The 7,698-nt window shown below is 45.3% G+C and overlaps 1 long non-coding RNA gene across 2 annotated transcripts in view; it reads left to right on the top strand.

Annotated features, from left to right (window-relative positions):
* LOC121090746 overlaps positions 1–7,373 on the top strand; it is an 8,528-nt gene extending 1,155 nt beyond the window's left edge. Inside the window, exons 2-7 of one of the 2 annotated variants that reach the window (XR_005828701.1) lie at positions 258–429; positions 859–934; positions 2,618–2,733; positions 5,345–5,465; positions 6,182–6,246; positions 7,120–7,373. This is a non-coding gene — a long non-coding RNA (uncharacterized LOC121090746). Of the gene's footprint in view, positions 1–257; positions 430–858; positions 935–2,617; positions 2,734–5,344; positions 5,466–6,122; positions 6,247–7,119 lie in introns of both variants that reach the window. The other variant, XR_005828700.1, reaches the window with a different exon arrangement.
* Positions 7,374–7,698: the final 325 nt, after the last annotated feature.

Here is a 7,698-nt window from a genome sequence, read left to right as displayed (position 1 = left end):
TTGTCTGCTCTAACATCTGTAAGTGCCAAAGCCGTATAACCTAGTAAGAGGGGGATTTTTCTTTTTTAAAAAGGTAAGTCTATTTTTCTTCTTGCCAGATGTAAAAATTGCAATTACTGCCTTGAGTAAAGGGCCCTCTAAACTTTATGGTGTTTATCCTCCGTTTATAAATCCATAATGATCTATTTAATGATATCATCAGGTTAGAAGTTAAACAGTACTGTATTTTCTCTCCCTTTTTCTCCTCTGCCTCTTAGAAAGTAACCTGTGTCTTTCCGACAGAGGGTCGGGGTTGTGTTCTGAAGAAGCCTGTAGGTAAGAGACATCCCGGTATTCGCACAGGAGGATGCATAAGGCAGAGACGAGAATATAAAGGTATTATTTTGACGTGACGAGCTCTGCTTGGAAAATGTCTTCAACTCACCCGAAGTAAGCCTCTCCCCACCCCCCCACCCCCCCCCCCCCAAAAAAAAAAAAAAAAAAAATTAGGGGGCTAATTTAAAACATTGTCTAGATATGCTACTTATACATATTGAAAACATATTTTAGTGGCTGTGTTTGTTTTGGCAATATATGAACCAAAAAACCTCAATTAAATTAAAAAGAGCGACTTTTAAAAGTTAGAGATTGCCTTTTAAAAGCTTATTAAAATCAGCATGTTAGATGTCTGTCTTTGAATTAGCTCAGAGGCTTGATTGCTTTCATTAAAGCTGCCTGTTTGGGTGTTGCTTGGTGAATGTTCAAGTCTGTTTTTCTCCCCCCTTCTCCCCCCCGCCCCGAGCTGCTCCTTGCTACTTGTCAACTTGGATTTTCCCTCCAAATTTGAAAGCAAAACTCCAATTATTTTTTTTTTTTTAGAGAAGCAACAGCCACCCCCCTTGCAAAGCATCACAACAAAAACCGTCAGCAACCCGAGCCGGAGAGAGACCAACAGGTAAAAAAAAATAAATTAAAAAATCGCTAAAAAAATATACCAAGACACCCCCAAAACACCCACCCTGACCAAACCAACCCCTCCCAAACCCGCCCCCCCAAGCCACCCAAAAAAACCCCAAGCCATCACATTGCTCATAGCCCATGAATGCCTTAAAAACAAATGTTTAAACAGTTGTTTTTTTTTTTTTTTTTTGAAGCTGCGGCAGAAAACCTCTGCATGCTCCAATGGGTTACAATAACAATGCTCTATTGCAATGTAAAACAAGCTGGAGGAGAAAAAGGTGCTTTTTGTTACCATTTTATCAAAGCTGTTCATCTTCTAGCTGCAGGCAGCATTTTGCTGGAATTGCAGATATTTCTCTGTCCGGGCTCCTTTGTTTGTGCATCTCATTTGCATATATTTATCTCCAGCTGAGGGTGCTTTCAGCTCATTAAGGCCTCCCCTCGCATTATTTCATAAGCCAGCTGCTAGGAGGGATTTCACCTGTGGTGACTGAGAAAAGAGGGGTGAAAAAACCAAATTCTTCATAAAAAAAAAACCCCACCACCAACCAACAAAAAAACACCCAACAAAAAAAAAACCAACAACCAAGGAAATCTTCTGACTCTCTTCCCCTATAAATGGGCACCATTTGTGTTAAACAGCCTCTTGTCATGATAGATGCCTCCTGGGGTCAGGGGGGAAAGTTGATTTGAAGGTCAGCAGTAAAACAACAGACAAACCAGACGCCAAACTGGTTCCTTAGCTGTCGGTGGGAGCAGCGGTACAACCAGGTCTTGAACCTTTTTCAACCTCTAATAAAACAGGGGAAGAATCTGAAGTGGAGTAACCAGGCCCCAGAGGAAAAAAAAAAAAAAAAAAAAAAAAAAGAAATCCCCCACCACAAATAATATCAATATCGAGCAGTAACGGGAAACAACGGGGCAGCTCTCGGCGTTACGGGCACGCCGCTATTGTTTCAAGAGCCAGGGAATTAATTCCACTTATTTATTTAAGGCGTGTCAACTCGCTGCCTAAACCTGTTTCGGTGTCAAGATGAATAAAACTTTTATGGCTCATAAAATAGAGCCATTCATCTCAATGGTCTTTGTGGTGCCTGGGTTGTGTTGTGGGTTTTTTTTTTTTTTCCTTTTTTTTTTCCCCCTTCTCCTCCTGGCAGGCTGAGCTGGGCCGAATTCTCGGCGTCTTGGCGCTACCACCTTGCTCGTAGGAGCAAAAAAAAGAAAAAAAAAATTTGGATGGGACATGGCAAGCTCAACTTTTGGGTTTGATTACAGATGGTAAACGTTAATTCATCATAATCACACGCAACGCCCCCCCCCCCTCCTTTAGCCCCATCCTAAAATCTACAATGAATTTACGTCATCTATATGGAGCTTTGGACCAACAGGTAATATAATACAATAAAGTGTGCTTTTTATCAGGAAAAAAAAATATCCCATTAATTATAGTTCATGACTACTCTAAACCAAATGTTCAAATAGTAGTTGGAAATGATGCATAAAATCTCAGCATGTTCTGATAGGTTATAGAGTCAGTGGTTTATTGCAATGTAAAACAAGCCACAGGAAGAGAGGGTGGTTTTGTTTACCATTTTCATCAAAGCTGTTCATCATGTTGATATACTTATGCTATATCGTGACCCCTACATACGTTGCATTTCATTTATTTATTTTCCAGGTTGTTGCCACTTTTGCTGCCTTCGCCTCAGAGGAGGCGAGTAATGTTGCAGCCCCTCAGAAATACGTCTCTTATGCCCCGAATTTCTGCTGACCAACCAACCGGTAGATACAGACGTAAGGAGTATTTATTATTGTCGAGTAAGGTTTTCTTTTTACTTAATCTGAGGCAATTAGTACCTGAATAAACACAGGCCAAGTCATCTACCTCCTCGAAAGGTAATTAGACTTGAAAAGCGCTGCTTGGCTGTACCCAAGCAAACCACATCTCTGATCAAAAAGCTTTGGAGATTCATCCCTATTCCCTTTTGCCCCAGAAAACCTTGTCTAAAATCCCTCTAACTTTGGATTTCTCCCCCCGCCAAACCCGGTTGCCGCTCTCTCCCCCGCCCTTCCCCTCCCCAAATCTTTAACCCTGCTTCTCATTTTTCTTTGCCCCTAATCTAATCGCTAATTCCTTGGCTTGGCCAAATAGTTAAAAATGTGAAGTGCTGCTCGCGGTTCCTGCCGCCTCCCCCTCGTATCTGTCTCTGTTTATGGAACGGGCCCTGGTTTCCTCCTGCTCGCCTTCAGCTGGAGGTCTGCAGGTCAGGAGACTGTAAATACACACCGCGCTGCCCTGGCCCATAAATCTGAGCAAAGGGCAGCCTTATATATTCAGATAAGGGATGCTGGGGGGAGCAACACAAATGGGAGAAGGGGACAGGCGGGCTCGGTGGCAGAGGAGGCGCTTTGCTGGGGACAAACCCCGCGGTGCCGGCAGGGCCGAGGGGGAAAAGCGCCTGCTGCCGCGCAGGATGTGCCAGCCAGAGATGAATCTGAAAAATGTTTGCCCTTCTCACACCCCGCCTTGTTTATATATAAATCATTGCAAAATGCATTTTATTACCTTTGGGGCAACGAAATTAAACAAGAGATTTCAATGGCTTTCTCTCCTCCAGACCTTTGTTGGTCTATTTTCTCCCCCCCCCCCCATTTTATTTCCAGCACCTCCGAAGCTTTCAAGGGAACAGTCCCCCCTGTTATTGCTTCTCAGTTCCAAGGTCTTAGAATAAATAACATTGTTATTACTCACTTCACCAATTTCCAAGAAGAAATATTGCTGCAGCAAATGCGAGCAGCACTAATATTTGCAAAGTGATAAATGGATTGTTACATACCTTCCCGTCTGTGTGGCCTCCAGCCATCCTCCGGCCGGCTACATCCCTCCTTGGGGCAGAGGGAGGGTGCCTTTGAACTTAGCGGGGTCCAGACACTTTGTGCCTCGCACCAGAGCCTGCCCCCAGCCCCCTCCCTTGCCCTTGGATGGAGAGAGAATTTTCAATGGCAGGACCACAGGACGGGGGAGAGCAGGAGCCACATACCGGCACCCAGCAGCCCAGTGAGGATGCTTTTGGCATTCTGGTTTGGTGGGTGGTGCTGGCGCTGGGTGCTGCAGGCAGAGGGGTGAGAGGGTTGGGGTGCCCTTGCGGCACTGCAGCTGCCCCCTGCCCTCCCCAGCCCTGGCCAGTGCTGGCACGGCCACTCCGCCGCGGGGTACCACGTCCCCTGTGTCACAGCGAGATCACCTACCCTCCTCCGGCTGCAGGCAACGAGCAAAGCGGGCAGAAAAAGGCTTGTGGAGGAGAAAAATTTTTTTTCATATTGCCCCCACTCTGTTCCCAAAAATCCCCGCTGCCTGAATGGAACCACAGTGAATAGCTGCGGTGGCAGGGGTACAGATGCCTGGTGTGGCGAAAACTGGAAGGACGTATTCCCTGCCACCACTGCCCTTGCTGTTCATTAAATCTCATTAATTCTCATGAAATTCCCAGCAAACTTTCTTAACCAAAGCTGAGGTTGGGGAGGTGCTGAGGCCCAAACCTGGTGGCTCACTGCATCATTTCTGAGCTTCAAAAGAGGTGGCAATCAGGAAATTCACACTTGAATAATTAAAAAACAATGAAATTGTGGATTTCTTTTTTAATTAGCAGTTTTATCTAGCTCTAAGACATGGTTTGGGCTTCTTAGTTTTATTTAAAACAAAACCCCCAAATCAAATTATTCCTGGGACGTGAGTCATGCTGAAAACCGCTCTGAATGTGTGGTAATTAAAAACAAAGCAAAACATTTTGCTTCGGGCCCACAAAGAGCAACCTGCTGATGTTTCATAGGCCAAGCCTGTTGTGTTTCCAGTCCATGGCCAACGGGAGAGGGGCTGGGAGGGTTTGGTTGGTCGGTTGGAATTCCTTGGCTGGGACTAGCACCTCCACCTCAGGTTATCCAGGCACCGCAGGTGATGTAAAGGTTTGCTCTGCCTGCACAGAGCACAACTGAGCTGCTCCAGGAGCATCGTCCCCATCCCCCAGTGCTGGTGCAGCATCATCTGTGTGGCTGGGGTACCACCAGGAGAAAGGGGTGCCAGTATCCTGCATCACGCCGCTCCTCCTGGCCTTTTCTCCCTGTACTGCCCCTGTACTTCGCAGGGGGCTGACAGAAGCCCTAGGAGAGACTCCCTGGTGTGTGCAGGTCCCACGTGGAGGTTAAACCCAGCGTTATCAGCATCTACGTGGTGCCAGCTTGAGATGGGAGGAGGTGAAAGCTGTGTGTGAAGGGTTCAGCAGCCTGGGGGGGGAGGGGCTGGCACAGCCTGGCAGTGCCTGTGCCCAAGGGGATGGGGACAGTGGTAGGCTGAAAGGCTGGGGCTGTATATTTGGTTGTTTTTTTCCTAATACCTTGATCCATAAAGGAAAGAACAGAACTCCAGGATCGCAGAAAAAGAACCACCCAGAAACTGTGGGCAACGGTATGGAAGGGTCGATCAGAAGAGATGGCAAAAATACATCTGCCAGTTTTTCCTCCTGACCAAGGTAAATACCATCTTTTCTTTCTTTAGAAGATGAGAAAAACTGAAAGGAAGGCCGTAAGTTCCAGATAAGGATAGAAAGTCCTTTGGGGTGGGTTTTCCTGCAAAATATAAGCAGTTCAATAGTATTATAGAAAAAGTGATAGTTTGTGTTGGTTTCTAATCAAGAAATATACAAATTTTCCATAAAACCCTCTCATAAATGTATATATCCGTGTGTATATTTACACAGCTGTAATATATGTAATTATATATAATTATATGTATAATACATAATAATATATGTAATACATGTAATTATATGTACATGTCTGTGTGCATACAGACATACATATGTATGTGTGTACATAAGTACATGCGTACTTATGTATATGTAGTTGTGTATCTATAGTTATTGCCTACTTATAGCTGTACAAAGGTACACACTTTACTATGCACACATGTACACACACATACACAAATGTACACCCACACGTACTTGTACACGTTGTATGCACACCTAAAACCCCAGCTTGCCACAAATGAAACACAACAAGGGCTGAAAAATTATTTCAGGAAAAAAGTGTTGAAAAAAGGTGAGGGGCAGTGGCATAGTGGGGAGCTATGCTACTGCTCGGAAAAATCCAAAACCTCCCTGAACTCTTCCCGGCACCTTTCCCAGCTCCAGGAGCAGGGCTGGGAATGCCTCAAGACCATGTTTTCTTGTGTGATTCCTGCCAGGCAGGAAACCCTGCGAGAGCCGCGCTGCTTGTGCTGTTCCGCTTCCAGCCCCAGGAAGCACACAGGTAAGAAGAAAAATCAAAATAATTTAATATATACAAAACATCTATGTTTGTATAAACAGCAAGCTTTGAAAACGGGGGAAAAAAATCAGTCTTCATTTTTCATTATTTCTTTTCCTCACACACACACACACACAAAAAAAAAAAAAAAAAAAAAAAAAAAAGTCAAGGCAGTTCTTATTTTATCCAGACCAGTTCATAAATCCCAAGTCATAAATCCACATGATATCCCGGGCTGCTGGATTTTGCATTTGGAGCTCAGAAAGACTGATAGCTGAAAGATTTATAAAATCCCAGGTAGCCGGAGTGCTCCCTATTGGCTCCACATCTGAGGCGTCCCCGCGTCCTGCTTAGCCCCGCGAGCTGGATGTATGGGATATATTGTGCTCAGGCAGCAGCTCCCCCCATCTCCTATTTTCAGCCGTGGTGAGGGCTAAAATCTGGTCATTTGGGGTGGCTGGGTCCCATTTAGGGACTTCTCTGTGCAGACATGGGGTGACAGGCACAAGCTGGGGGTGCCAGGAGCCTGCTGCTGCCCCGTGCAAAACTACACCGTGGGTCGTGTCCTGGATGTACGATTTAGCTTGCGTGGGAGCCCTGACCATAAACAGCAGAACTGGTTCAGCTGCCTTGGCGATACATTTGATTTTGTTCCTTGCACCCTCACTGAATAGGAGTGACTGTTCAGTAAGAACAGGGCATCACTGCTGGGTGGTACTGGAGGGGGACAGGACCAGCCCCTTAGCAAGAAAAAGGTAACTGAGATGCCTCAGACAAAGTACACACTGCAAGCAATGCAGCCTGCAAAGCAGCATGTTCCCGCTCCCCAAAGAGCACTGAAGGACGCTGATGTGCTGGTTTTTTTCTTTTTCATAGGTTCAGTGGATGCTGCACATGAGACCATGTGTGCTGGGACAAAAAGTGCCTCCAAACAGACCCTCTGAAGAGTGACGTGCTATTATTGGTCTGCGTCCATAGGATGCTGAAAACGTACTTAACGCCTTCCCTCCGTTACTTTCCTCTATCCTTCCTCGATGACCTTATTCGAACCTAATATTTTTCTCCAGACTTCCAATGACAGACATTTTTAATATGCTTCTGTTGCATTAATAAAAAGATTATCCCCCCCCCCCCTCCTTCTGCAGTTACAAGAGTTCCTTTATAGCTGCAAGGATACTAAATAACATCTTTGTTACCCAGAAACAAAATTATTTGCTTTATATTTCACATATTTAAATTCATGGGTCTGAATCCAGTGAAGTCCAAGTGGAAAATCCTCCTTCACCCTCCTGGGGAAGGAGAGCGGAATCAACCCGAGGTCAGCTCTGCCTGTTTGGAGTTTTATTAGAAGCACATCGTCCAGCTAAATTCAGATGACTTTTGGGATTTCTTTGTTGTTCGTCTGCTTGTATTAGTGGAAATTAAGGGATTGCAAGGGTTTATGCTTCCCGTGTG

Source organism: Falco naumanni, chromosome 6 (genome assembly GCF_017639655.2).
Source record: "Falco naumanni isolate bFalNau1 chromosome 6, bFalNau1.pat, whole genome shotgun sequence".
In the NCBI taxonomy this organism is placed as follows: Eukaryota; Metazoa; Chordata; class Aves; order Falconiformes; family Falconidae; genus Falco; species Falco naumanni.
The sequence above is the reverse complement of the archived record's forward strand: the minus strand, read 5'-3'. Positions and strand labels throughout refer to the sequence as shown.